Below are 13571 nucleotides of genomic sequence, written 5' to 3' on the forward strand. Positions count from 1 at the left end.
GCATGCGCATCGGAGCGGAATGAGGTCAGTGCCCATCTTCCTCCAGAAAAGCCCCTGGCTGTTTCCTTCTGTCTCTTGTGGGCTAGGGGGTGGGACCAGTGCTGTCTGCACCTGCCCTTAGACCGCACCGGCCACAGAGAATCGCAGCCCTGTCCCTGCAAGCCTGATTTATTCGGTGTCCGTCCCTGACCAGCAGAAGGTGGCTCGTTTCTTTCCGTCTCCTGCACCCCAACTGCGGCCAGCACACTCTCCACTCCCTGGCTGTCAGAGTGCACACCTGCCAGCTCCCCTGCTCCCCTCCAGCCGCCTCCCCTGAGGGTTCATGGAGAAGGAGGAGTCAGACCGGTGGGATACTCAGCGTCCCCAAACCCCATGAGCACCCTGTACTGGGGCATCCCGCAAAGGGAGCGGGCAATCCCACGCTCTTCACGCACGTCCTGCGGCAGCTCAGGGCTCATGATGTGTTTCAGGAACGCAAAGTGCTTCAGCCTGTGAGACAACGCCCTGCTCCCCAGCCCATAACAGAGCCTCGTGCCCAGCACTGCAGGGAATGTGCTGTCACAGGGCACCAGGCCTCGCCTTGTGGCCTCACAGTGCAGAAGCTCCATGTGCACGGCTGGGTCTACCGCGGAGGCGCCTTGGGCATATTTGGCAGTTAACACACGCGCGCGGAAGTGAGGTAGTCTGGCAACATTCTGGAGTTGGACATAATATAAAAACTCTTTGGTCGACCTGAAAGACAAGGCCGGAATGGGATCTGTTGCAGTCACAGGGTTAGCAGTGCACGGAGCAGTGACAAGCCCAGAGGAAACTCTCAGCGAAGAAAGGTTCTTCAGAGAAGTGCAGAGGCTGGGCCGGCGCCTTGGCTCACTGGGCTGGTCCTCCGCCTGTGCACCCCGGGTTCTGTCCTGGTTGCTCCTCCTCCGGTACAGCTCTCTGCTGTGCCCCGGGAGGGCAGTGGAGGATGACCCAGGTCCTTGAGGTCTGCGCCCGCGTGGGAGACCAGGGGGAGGCACCTGGCTCCTGGCTTCTAATCAGCGCTGCACGCCGGCCGTGGCAGCCATTTGGGAGGGTGAACCAAGGGAAGGAAGACCTTTCTGTCTGTCTTTATCACTAAATATGATGTCCAAAAAAGAAAAAGAAAAAGAAAAAAAAAAAACAGAAGAAGAAAGGAAGTGCAGAGGCTTCAAGTAGGATTTTACCCAACACATGTTTGGGAATAAGAACGTTCATTTCGCACGACTGTATGGTGGGTCTTCAAAAAGTGCACAAGATCCGAGCACACTGAACAAACATCACAGTGACTGCAGCATTGCATGCTCCATAGTAAACCTAGCATTCACCTCCACTTGCCCGTGAACCTTCGGAAGCCCCTGGCACTTTTCAGGAGCTGATGGAGGCTGCTGCTGTGTGGCAGGGGACACGCCAGGGGCACGATTCCCTGAAGGAGAGTCTGGACAGTGGCTGATTCAAGACCAGGGTGCAGGGCTGGCACTGTGGCACGGTGGGTTAAGCTGCTGCCTGGGATACCTGCTTCCCATGTGAGGGCTGGTTGGAGTCCTACCTGCCCCACTTCTGGCGCAGCTCATCAGGTCATGCACCTTGGAAAGGAGCTGATGAGGGTCTGAGTGCTGGGCCCCTGCAACCTACATGGAGACCCGGATGGAGTTGCAGACTCCTGATTTGGCTTGGCCCAGCCCAGGCATCTGTGGCCATTTGGGAAGTGAACAGTGACTGGAAGGTGGCCCACTCCCTCTGTCTGTCCCTCTTTCTCTGTCCTTCTGCCTTCAAATAATCAAGTCTCTTTTTCTTAAAAGGTGCCCAAGTGCTCACCTGAAGGGAGCCATACTGCTTAGGGGTAGGTGACCCGCAGCTGGGCTGCAGAGGGGCAAGCCCTGCACAGGGGGAGGATGAGGGTGAGACCCGCATCCAGGGGGCTCTGCTGCTGTCAGCGCAGCTGGGCTGAGGCTGAGTCAGCCAGGGGCCAGCAGAACTGACCAGGGTGAGGGAGACACAAAGCAGCCGCAGACTGCGCAAGGTGGCAGGTGTCTCCAGCAGGACGCGGGGGACAAGACTGCCGGTCCAGTAGAGAGCACTCAGGACAGTGCCATCACCCAGGGGTGCGGACGCCTGCCTCCATCACTTGGAGACGTGTCAGGCATGCTCGCCCTTCCCTGACCCCAGAGACAACACCCATGGCTCAGTTACTCAAAGGCACCATTCACCCGTGACTCCCGATTAGACACGCACCCAGGGTTTCCCCCCGACTGTCCGGTGCAGAGGATGGACCCTCGCTAAGACCTCATGCGGCAGAGTAATGAACCAGCACGCTGCGGGGCTGACGGGCCACAGTGAATCTGCGGCCTCTGCCGACCTTATCATTCTAGGTCAGCAAGAGAAACGGGAGTCCTTGCCGCTCTTTAGACGTCGGACGATTTCGCGCCCGCAGAGAACCACCCGGTATCACAGCACAGAAAGAGGAGAGGACCGAAAAGCGGGAAGCGATCCTCCAATGGTCACGGACAAGACTGAACCATTAACGTGTAGGCCTCCCACAAGTCGGGGGCCGCCGGCAGGACACCCTGGACATCAGCTGCCCCATCGGCCCTGCTCGCGCCTCACCCACCGCCCACTCGGGCGGACACGCACGCCGGGCCCCGGGTCACCTGGCCCAGAATGCACCGGGCGCCCACGCGCAGCCACCCCCACGCATGCGCGCGTGGTGAGGCCCCGCCCCCTGGAAGCCTCCGTCCGCGGCACCGGGACTTCCCGCGGCGGTTGCTAGGATTCCAGGGCGGGACTAACGGCTTCTTTGGTGGGCAGGATCTCCGGGACTTAAAGAGGGGTCTCAAGCGTTTTCTGTGATCTTGCACTCGAGACTGGGCGTTGGGCGGCAGGAGAGGTTCTCGGATTTGCATTAGCAAAGACGGCTTTGGGTCCGTCGCGGTGGTACCGGGTACAACTGCCTTCCATGGTGCCGACATGCCCTCGGCTCCGGTCGTCCTGGCTGCCACAGTTCCGATCCATGTTCCGATCCGAATGCGCCGGAGAAGTAGCGGAGGATGGTTCAGTGCTTGGGGCCCTGCACACACGTCCAAGACCTGGATAAAGGCCCTGGTTCCTGGCTTCGGATCGGCGCAGCTCCGGCCACTGCGGGAGGGAGGGAACCGGTGGATGGAAGACGGACCTCTCTCTCTCTCTCTCTCTATGTAGCTCTCTTAGGCCCTGTGCCTTCAAACAGATAAGTAAACCTTAGAAAAGGTTTCTCTGTGCAGTGCGCGTCCTGTTTCTGGCGCCGCTAGATGGCAGCAACGGATCACGGCGAACTGCGCCCCTCATCTCCCCCGCCCTTCCCGCTTGAAAAAAATAAGCGGAGCAGTTTCAACCCAGAAAAGAGGCTGCTTCCGTTACACTGGGTCTGGGCGGGGGAGCAGGCCAGCCTGGAGGAGAGGCAGCCTCCCACAGGATTCCAGATGCAAACTCACCTGCAGAGGAAGCCCTCTGCTTTCCTGCTGGGCCCGCTCAGAGGGTGGTGCCTGGGCACCGCTGCAGCTGGCACTTCTCCCCTCAGTAGGCTCCTGTCATTTGCCTTCCCAGTTTATCTGGAGTTTCAGGGACCTGCACCGCCAGAGTACTCCTTGAAGCTACCCGCATTCCACTGTCAAGCAAGGGGCCAGATGTGGCTGAACCCAGGAAGCCAGTCTTCGCTGCACTGCTTTCTCCCAGCGGTAACTACGACCTAGATCGTGTGATTATTTCGTGAGGTTTTGCTGGGTCAAGGTGCATTGGAAAGATACTGCTCCATTTGGCCTAGGTGCTTGAGCATCTGTTTAAACTCAGGTATGTCGCATGGGGGTTTGTTCTGGAAGTCATTTCCAAGCACTGGAAGTAAGCCTTGGGTCTCTTACTGAATCAGATAGCATGTCCTCCACCAGAGACAAACTTGGCAACTGAGATGGGAAACGGATAAAGCATGAGCCAGGACTCAGAGGTCCACCTCATTTTCAAAAATCGGTGGGGGCCTGGTTTGTGGCATGGCAGGTTAAGCTGTTGCCTGGGACACCAGCAGCCCAGATGGCTGCCCACTGCAGTCCTGACTGCTGTATTGCTGACCAATTCCATGCTGCTGAGCCCGGTAGATCAGCAGCAGATGCCCCAAGTGCTGGGGCCCCTGCTACCCACAAGGGGAGCTCCTGGGTCTTGGCTTTGGCCTGGCCCAGGCCTGGCTATTGAGGCCACTGGGGCTGTGAAACAGAGGATGGAAAGTATCTCTCTCTGCCTTTCATTTAATAAATATTTAAACACACACACGCACATCCTTGGGCCAGGAGCTGTGTTCCTTCACTTCTTGCTCCCTGCCCTGTGGTCACCCCAGCCACAGAACAGGGCCAGGCGGGGTGTGGGCAGTGAGCTCTGTGTGGAAGAAGTGAACGAGGACCTGATTGCTTCCAGGGATTTTCTTTGTGAAAATTTCACAGCTGGCATGGGGGGGGGGGGGCAGGAAAGCTCTCTGCAAACCAGGGTGTGACCCAGAGAGTGACAGAGCGGGGGCAGTGGGCAGTCCTGGTGTCTCTTCCGATGACTCTTGGTAGCCAAGTGCACCTCTGTGTACCTCACTTGCACAAGTGGCAATGAAGGGGGTGACAGCACGTGTTTCAGGGGTGACCACAGTCCAGGAAGTAGTTCAGGCCGAGCTTAGCTTGTGTCCTGGCAGCCGGGGCCATCACACGGTAGTTACTTCCAGTAGCTCCTAGAACGTTTGTAGAGGCACCGGATACTGGGCGGCTTTTCTGAGACTGAGTGTGATCAGAGGGCTCCTGCAGTGCAGGTGCAGCTGCTCTTTGCCACTTCCCCTTTCTGCCCCTGGTAGAAAAGGCCCCTACTGATTGCTCAGGAGATGCAGCCCAGGAAACGCAGGGGAAGGGGGCAAGAGGCCAGAGTCGCCCACAGGCCCACAGTGTCCCTGTGGAAGACGAAAGCATGGTTTGCTCTTCTGTCCTTTTGCCCTCTCTGCTTGCTCCCTGTGGATTTCCAGAGGGCCCTGTTCTGGTGGCAAAGCCCCCGGCTTCTCGGGCTCCCTGCAAAGCCCAGCGAACACCGCAGGGGGCGGCACATCCTCTGCTGCTCACCTGGGAGTTGTTGCTTTTCTGACCCTCTCTGTCCTCTAATTTGTTGTCAGAATGACATTAAATTATGCTAACAGCTGTATGGGTAGAAAGAACCGCCTTCTGTCCTGTCTGTTGCAAATACTTCCCTGTTCTTTGCCTTTTAATTATGTTTGTGTGTGTGTGTGTGTGTGTGTTTTCAGATTTATTTCTATGGTAGCAAATCTGTCTTGTGAGGGAGGCCTCCCTCAACTCCCTGGTACAGAGCTGAAAGGTGCCTGCTCACCCACCTGTCCTGTCACCTGTTTCCCTGCCCCCTCCTTCTTGGGGTCCCAGTGTCCTGACCAAACTCCCCCCTTAAATGCCTGCAAGATCAAGCCAGCAAACCTAAGAGGAAACTTCCAGTGGCCACAGGGTTCAGATTGCACCCAGCTGCTCAGCCAGATGGGAGTCAGAGCCTCCCCTTGCCCCACGCACTACCCTTCACCCCTCCATGCCACATTGCCCAGGAGGCTGACCCAGCAAGGCTGCCAGGGCCACCAGTGTTTGGGGGCTGGGCGTGTGATCCCATATGGGAGCACTGGCTGCCCTGTTTCCAATCCAGCTCCATGCAAACAGGCCTGCACAGGCAGCTGAGAAGGCCCAGTGCTCAGGCTACCGCCACCCCTGTGGGAGACAAGTCTGGACTCTCTAGCTCCTGGCTGTGGCCGGGCCACATCTGAGCGCTGAAGCCATTTGAGTGTAAAACAGTGGATGAAGATTGATCTCTCTCCCCCACACGCACCCCCCCAACACTGGGCTCTTCAAAGAAATGAAGCTTAAAAATAGAAAGAAGAGGAGTACTTGAGGACAATCCTAAGGAGGAGAAATGAGGATCAAAGAGAAAATGAAGCTGGGTGAAGGGTCAGTGTACTCAATCCAGGCCTTCTTTCTCTTCTCTTCTCTCCCGTCTCCCGTTTTTCGCCAGTTCGAATCCCGGCTGCTCCACTCCAAACCGGCTCACTAATAATGTGCCTGGGAAAGCAGCCCAAGTGCTTGGGCCCCTGCACCCACATGGGAGACAGGGAAAAAGCTCTGGGTCCTGGTTTCAGCCTGGCCCAGCGCCAGCCATTGTGGCCATGTTGGGGAGTGAGCCATTGGAGAGAAGGTCTTTGTCTGTAGCTCTGCCTTTCAAATAAATAAATCTTTTTAAACAAATAAACCACAAAACCAAAAAGCACATGCTTGGGATGCGTGTACCCCAAATAGCATGCCTGGGTCGATTCTTTTCTGAGCTCTGGATCCGAGCTGCCTCCTAGTGCACATACCCCAGGAAGGCCGCAGGTGATGGCTGGAGAGTTTGGGTCCCTGCCAGCCACCTGGGAGTCCTGGACTGAATGCTTGGTTGCCAGCTGTCACCTTGCCAAGTCTTGCCTGTTGGTGGCACGTGGGCATTGAAACACTGAATGGGTGGATTTTCCCTCTCTCTCTCTCTCTCTCTCTCTCTCTCTCTCTCTCTGACTTAAGTGAAGAATCTTTTTCTAAGGATCTGTCATTGAACACTCACTCACCTGGCGATGAAGCCACTGAGATGTCTGCAGGTTTGTGTTCACGGGGACAGCAGTGCATACTCTACCAAGCCCCTGTTTAGCCCGGACAACGCCAGTCCTCTTTAGGGAGGCAGCCATACACAGGCCCTTCCTGCTCAGTCCTTGAGCCGCCTCCGTTCCTCTTCTGACTCAGGGCTGGGCTGCTGATGGAGCCTGCTAGGGCAGGTGCCTATGCTCAGAGATGCTGGTGTGGCCTGCGCTACCCGCAGAGGGGCCGCGTGCCCACATTTTCATCTTTCCATTTCTCTCCCATCGTCCTTCCATGCCGTGGCCTCTGGTCAAACAGGAGAGCTGCCAGATCACTCATCCAGGAGCTTCAAACTCCTCAGGAAGGGAAAGAACTTCTGGGAAAGATCCTGAGTGTTCAGAATGGGTCGGAGGCTGGGCCTAGGGGCCCAGGTCGTCACAGCTCCCACCCTGGATGGCTCCTATCTTGGCCCAGGGACCAACAGCAGGCACACGGGGCCCAGAGACTGGGGACGAGCGGCCAGGCTGCCAGAGCTGCAACAGGGAGGGACTTTCTCTGGAGCCCTGGTCCCGGGCCCTCCAGGAGAGCCTGCAGGCAGGACAGCCCCCTGGACACCTGCTCCCCACCCAAACATCTTTCCAGTAGGGAAGCTATGGAAGCAGCTCCTCAGGTCAGGAGGCAGGGGGATGGTGATGTCATAGAACTCCTCAGGGCAGGGGCATGGTGATGTCACAGCTCCTCAGGGCAGGGGAATGGTGATGTCCCAGCTCCTCAGGGCAGGGGGATGGTGATGTCCCAGCTCCTCAGGGCAGGGGAATGGTGATGTCCCAGCTCCTCAGGGCAGGGCAGGGGGATGGTGATGTCACAGCTCCTCAGGGCAGGGGGATGGTGATGTCACAGCAGCTCCTCAGGGCAGGGGTGTCCCAGCAGCTCTTCAGGGCAGGGGGATGGTGATGTCACAGCTCCTCAGGGCAGGGGGCAGGGGTGTCTCAGCAGCTGCTCAGGGCAGGGGGATGGTGATGTCACAGCAGCTCCTCAGGGCAGGGGGATGGGGATGTCCCAGCTCCTCAGGGCAGGGGGATGGTGATGTCACAGCAGTTCCTCAGGGCAGGGGGATGGTGATGTCACAGCAGCTCCTCATGGCAGCGGGATGGTGATGTCACAGCTCCTCAGGCAGGGGGATGGTGATGTCACAGCTCCTCAGGGCAGGGGGATGGTGATGTCCCAGCTCCTCAGGGCAGGGGGATGGTGATGTCACAGCAGCTCCTCATGGCAGCGGGATGGTGATGTCACAGCTCCTCAGGCAGGGGGATGGTGATGTCACAGCTCCTCAGGGCAGGGGAATGGTGATGTCCCAGTTCCTCAGGGCAGGGGATGGTGATGTCACAGCTCCTCAGGGCAGGGGTGTCCCAGCAGCTCCTCAGGGCAGGGGGATGGTGATGTCCCAGCTCCTCAGGGCAGGGGGATGGTGATGTCACAGCTCCTCAGGCAGGGGGATGGTGATGGCACAGCTCCTCAGGGCAGGGGGGATGGTGAGGTCACAGCTCCTCAGGGCAGGGGGCAGGGGTGTCACAGTAGCTCCTCAGGGCAGGGGCAGCGGTGCTTGAATAAAACCCTGTGGTCTGAGGAGCCCTGTGAGCCCCTCAGTAGCTGGGGTTTGCCCAGCGCAGATCCAGACGTGGTAGCAGACCTGGGCGGAGAAGAGCATTGCAGCCCCGTGGCTCTCTGCAGAGACCCTCAGCACTGTACAAGGATGCCGTCCCTAATTCTGCTGCCTTGCATAAGGGTCTGTAACGTGGCATCCAGTGTGATGCTTTTCTTGCCGCTCTGCACATCTCAACACGGGCTCCAGTCAAGGCAGGAGCCAGGCAAAAGATAGCTTTTTGCCGCTGGACCAGAAAATCCCCGAATGCCTTGCAAAATCTTATCTTCCTTAGAAGATGTCTGCATTCTGCTTGTTTGCATGGCAGAGACAGACAGACAGAGTGCGCCATCTGCGGCTTCACTCCCCACCCCAGGAGAAATGTGTCCGCGTTGGCAGTGTGAGGGGGAAGCAGATGGGGCATCAGGCGGGGACTGAAACAGGCAGTGTGCACACAGCACGAGGGGTCCCTGTGGCTTGAGCCAAGAGGAATTTGTACAAAGGCAGAATGCATGTGAGTGAATGGTGGGTAACTGCAATGGGAACCGGCAGGTGCACAGAACAGGCCGGGCACACGTAGGTACATGGAGCAGGCTGCGCTGTTTAAGGTTGCAGGGACTTGAGGGACCGCTGAACTGACCCCACGTGGGGTCACTCACTGCCACAGACATCTCACCTGGCAGTCAGTTCCAAGGCGGGGTGCCAGGGTGCCCTGCGGGACATAGCTCAGCAGTGCTGAAGGGCCGGGCAAGCGCTGAGGGCACCCCGGGGCAGGAACGTGGCTGGTGGCTCGAATGATCTCTGTGGTCTCGCGTGCTGGAACAGGATGGCAGGGGCCGTGGGAAATGCATTGCTGCCATTCCCTTGTGTAGCCATCTGCCTATAGGGGATGCTTACAGTCCCAAGCATATGAGGGGCGAGGGCCTTTTCAGTCATCTTCAGTAGGTGGGCTCTTCAGTTCCGGAGAATTCCAGAGAGACACCTGGGCAGGTGGCCTTGTGAGCTTAGCATGAGCCAGGGGCCTGTGGTTGCTGCCCTTGGGCTGCCCAACCCATTTGGAGGGAACCGCAGGGAGATCACCCTGATTAGGGTGGGCTCGGGCCAGGCCACAGGTCTTCTGGGTCAAGACTTCATAGAGGACCTAGGTATCCAGCCAGGGCCCCCGGCTGAGCCAAGGCCCTGGAGCGTTAACAGCAGACACAGCTGCCAGGTTGTAACCCCACCCGCTAGTTTTCTTTCCCTTTCCAGTTCTCATGTGGATGGAGCCTCTGAGCCTCTAGGCTGGCTGTTCAAAGAGCCCAGCCCCTTCGCTGGGTTCCAGAAACTGGCCTTGGCAAAGCAGGCACAGCTGCCTTGCCAACTGGCCCTGCTGGGTAGCACACACGAGGTGTAACTCTACTGTGATGGAACACCAAGGGGTATGAATGACGGATGAAGCTAGTCTTACTGATGATACATAAACCTTGGTGCTAGGCTGAGTGCACCTCATTCTGATTAAGAAACACTGCAGGGGGCTGGCGCTGTGTTGTAGTGGGCTAAGCCTCTGCTTGTGGCGCCAGCATCCCGCATGGGCGCTGGTTCGAGTCCCAGCTGCTCCATTTCTGATCCAGCTCTCTGCTATGGCTTGGGAAAGCAGTAGAAGATGGCCTAAGTGCTTGAGCTCCTGCACCCGCGTGGGAGTCCCGGAGGAAGCTCCTGGCTCCTGGCTCCTGGCTCCTGGCTGTGGATCAGGTCAGCTGGGGCTGTTGCAGCCATTGTGGAGTGAATGGGCAGATGGAAGGTCTCTCTCCTCTCTTTTTCCCTCTAATTGTGTGGCAAATGATAAGAGCTAAATAAAGGAAAAGAGAAGAAAAGCACAGCGTGTCCTCACTGAGCAGGACAGTGGTTCTGCAGGCCCAAGTCTGCCCTTGTCCTTACCCCGGTAGAGGAAACTGTCTTTGCTGCACCCCAGCCTTGTCCTGCTTTTGTGATGGCCACTGCTCACAAGGACTGCACTTTCAGTCCAGTCTGAGAACCTGTGGCCACAGGAAGGATCCTCTTAGCAAAGAAGGGCCCTCCCTGATGGATGTTACAGGAAAGTGCTGACTAAAACCCTCTGCTCTGCCTGGCCTGTAGCCCTGCTCCTCACCTGTGTCCCTCTGTCTCGCCTGAACTTGCAACCCTCCAATGTCAGCTCCCTACCCTTCCCTGGCTTCAAGTGTATGGCTGTATTCTTCCCTGTCTGCTGTTTGGGGTTGCATAGAGGACTCACAAAAATTCCACAAAGATTCATTTGGTTTAAGGCAGAGAAAAAAATAATAATAAAAAGTAAGCAACCGTGTTTGAAAGCAAACCAAAAAAGTAAAGTCTTTCTTCACAGGTAGTGAAGTTATTTCCTCTAGCAAATGTGGCTTTTCAATTGTGGATTGAGAATTTCACTGTGTGCAGAAAAGAGAAAAGCTCCCCCGTTAGAGGATGTGTGCTAAAACTTATCTCACTGCATTTTTTTCAAGCACCACGGGCGGGAGAGCTTTGGTGAGAGACCTGCTCGAGGCACCACTGCCACCTAGTGGCCAGAGAAACCGAGAGCCTCCACCAAGAAAACCCAGATCTTCCCCCAAGGCACCAAGGAAGATGGATAAAAGAGAACCTAGACATACTACAAAGCAGTTACAATCAAATCAGTCTGGTACTGGTACAAAAACAGATGGGTAGAACAATGTAACAGAATAGAAACACCAGAAATCAATCTAAACATCTATAACCAACTTATATTTGACCACTGACCTGAAACCAATCTCTGGAGCAAGGACAGTCTATTCAACAAATGGTGCTGGGAAAACTGCACATCCACATGCAGGAGTATAAAGCAAGACCCTTACCTAACACGTTACACAAAATCCACTCAGCATGATTCAACACCATCAAATTAATTGAGAACACTGGGGAAACCCTGTAAGACATTGGCACAACCAAGGAGTTCTTGGAAAAGACACCAGAGGCACAGGCAGCCAATGCGAGAATTAACAACTGGGATTACATGAAATTGAGAAGTTTCTGTATGGCAATAGAAACACTCGGGAAAGTGAAGAGGCCACCGACAGAATGGGAGAAATTATTTGCAAATTATGCAATTGATAAAGGATTAATAACCAGAATCTACAAAGAGATCAAGAAACTCTACAACAAGAAAACAAACAACCCAGTAAGAGTTTGGCCATGGACTTAAACAGACATTTCTGAAAAGAAGAAATGCAAATGGTGACAGACACACATGAAAAAATATTCAGAATCACTAGTTGTCAGGAAAATGGAAATCAAAACCACAATGAGGTTTCACCTCACCCCAGTTAGAATGGCTTTCATATAGAAGTCAACAAATAACAACTGCTGGCAAGGATTTAGGGAGAAAGATACCCCAATCCACTGTTGGTGGGAATGTAAACTGGTAAAGCCACTATGGAAGACTGTGTAGAGATACCTGGAAAATCTAAATATAGACCGACGATATGACCTATGACCGAGCCATCCCACTCCTGGGAATTTACCCAAGGGAAATAAAATCAGTGAACAAAAGAGTTATCTGCACCTCCATGTTTATTGCAGCTAAGTTCACAAGAGCTAAGACATGGAATCAACCTAAATGCCCATCAACCAAAGAATGGATAAAGAAATTATGGGTTATGTACACTAGAGAACAGTACACAGCAGTTAAAAAAAAAAAAAAAAAAGGAAATCTGCTCATTTCCAAGGACTTGGGCCATCTTCTACTACTTTCCCAGACCATAGCAGAGGGCTGGATTGGGAGTGGAGCAGCGGGGACTCCAACCGGCGGCACTGCTGATGGCGGTTTTACCCGCTATGACACAGCCTAGGCCCCACAGTTTCGTTTTCTTTTCTTTTTTCTTTTTTTTTTTTTTTTTTGTCTTTTTAAATACTATTTGTTGAACTCTTTGCTTAACATATAGTTAATCATGTGTATAAAGTCAATTGAAAATAGATCTCAGTAAAAAATAAGAGTGGGAATAAGAGAGGGAGGAGGAAGTTTGTAACTGTAAAGCTACATAGTTCTGCATACATTCCTACAGACTTACTTCTAAGGGTACAGTTTAAAAATTTGTTATGGGACCCCAAATCCCATTAAAATTGGTGGTAAAAATGCCATCTTAAGTGTTAAAGTGATCATATTAAGTGTTAAATTAAACATATAGATAGGATTAAGTGTTAAGGAAATCATATAAATAGGATCAAGTGCCCAATAATAACAATACATAGAAATAAAAAGGAGAGAACCTTCCAACATGGGACGAAGTCCACACAGCAGACTCATAGAATGACAATCGATTTAAGTAACACTCTGTGTCAATTGTTAAATCAACAACAGGAGTCACTGTACACTTGCTCCCCATGTAGGATCTCTGTTCTTAATGTGTTGTACTATGAGAATTAACGGTAAAACTAGTCTTCAAACAGTACTTTATACTTTGTGTGTCTGTGTGGGTGCAAACTGTTGAAATCTTTACTTAGTATAGAGTTGATCTTCTGTATATAAAGATAATTAAAAATGAATCTTAATGAAGAATGGGATGGGAGAGGGAGTAGGAGATGGGATGGTTAGTGGGTGGGAGGGAAGTTAATGGGGGGAAAAGCTGATGTAATCCAAAAGTTGTACTTTCGAAATTTATATTTATCAAGTAAAAGTTTTCTATTAAAAAAAAGTAACACTCTGATCTCAGAATCAACCCTTAAGGCTTCCTGATCTGGCTGCAAAGCCCGTGAGAGCCTTTCAGGCATGGAAAGCCAAGGTACTGTGGCAAAAAATAACCTAATTGAAGGACCTCTTTGGGTGAGACACCGCCAGGGGATAGAATGGGCCATCAAAGAAGGAGGTACCTTTCTCTGAAGGGAGGAGAGAACTTCCACTTTGACTATGACCTTGTCTAAGCAAGATAAGAGTCGGAGAACTCAAGAGGCTTCCATAGCCTTGGCAGCTCATGACAAGAGCTTTGGGTGATCACTGATGTCAAACATAAGAGTATCAATTGTTAAATCAACAACGGAGACACTGTGCACTAAACCAGCATAAGGGACATCTGTCCCCAGTAAGTTGTACTGTGAGAGTTAACTGTAAAACTAGTTCTGTTTGTGCCTGTGCCTGTGTGTGTGTGTGTGCAAATTGTTGAAATCTTTACTTAGTATAGAGTTGGTCTTCTGCTTACAAAATTAACTGAAAATGAATCTTAATGGAGAACGGGACTGGGAAGTGGAGAGGGAGGAGGAGGAGGGGT

The 13571-nt window shown here is 53.7% G+C and overlaps 1 long non-coding RNA gene across 1 annotated transcript; it reads left to right on the forward strand.

Annotated features, from left to right (window-relative positions):
• The first annotated feature begins 2433 nt into the window (after positions 1-2433).
• On the forward strand, positions 2434-12848 carry LOC127487854 (uncharacterized). The gene is made up of 2 exons (XR_007915107.3): positions 2434-3840; positions 10797-12848. It is a non-coding gene; the product is annotated as an uncharacterized LOC127487854 (long non-coding RNA).
• The last annotated feature ends 723 nt before the right edge of the window (positions 12849-13571 follow it).

The sequence above is a fragment of the Oryctolagus cuniculus genome, chromosome X, assembly GCF_051225735.1.
Source record: "Oryctolagus cuniculus isolate XC-2025 breed Fujian yellow rabbit chromosome X, ASM5122573v1, whole genome shotgun sequence".
In the NCBI taxonomy this organism is placed as follows: domain Eukaryota; kingdom Metazoa; phylum Chordata; class Mammalia; order Lagomorpha; family Leporidae; genus Oryctolagus; species Oryctolagus cuniculus.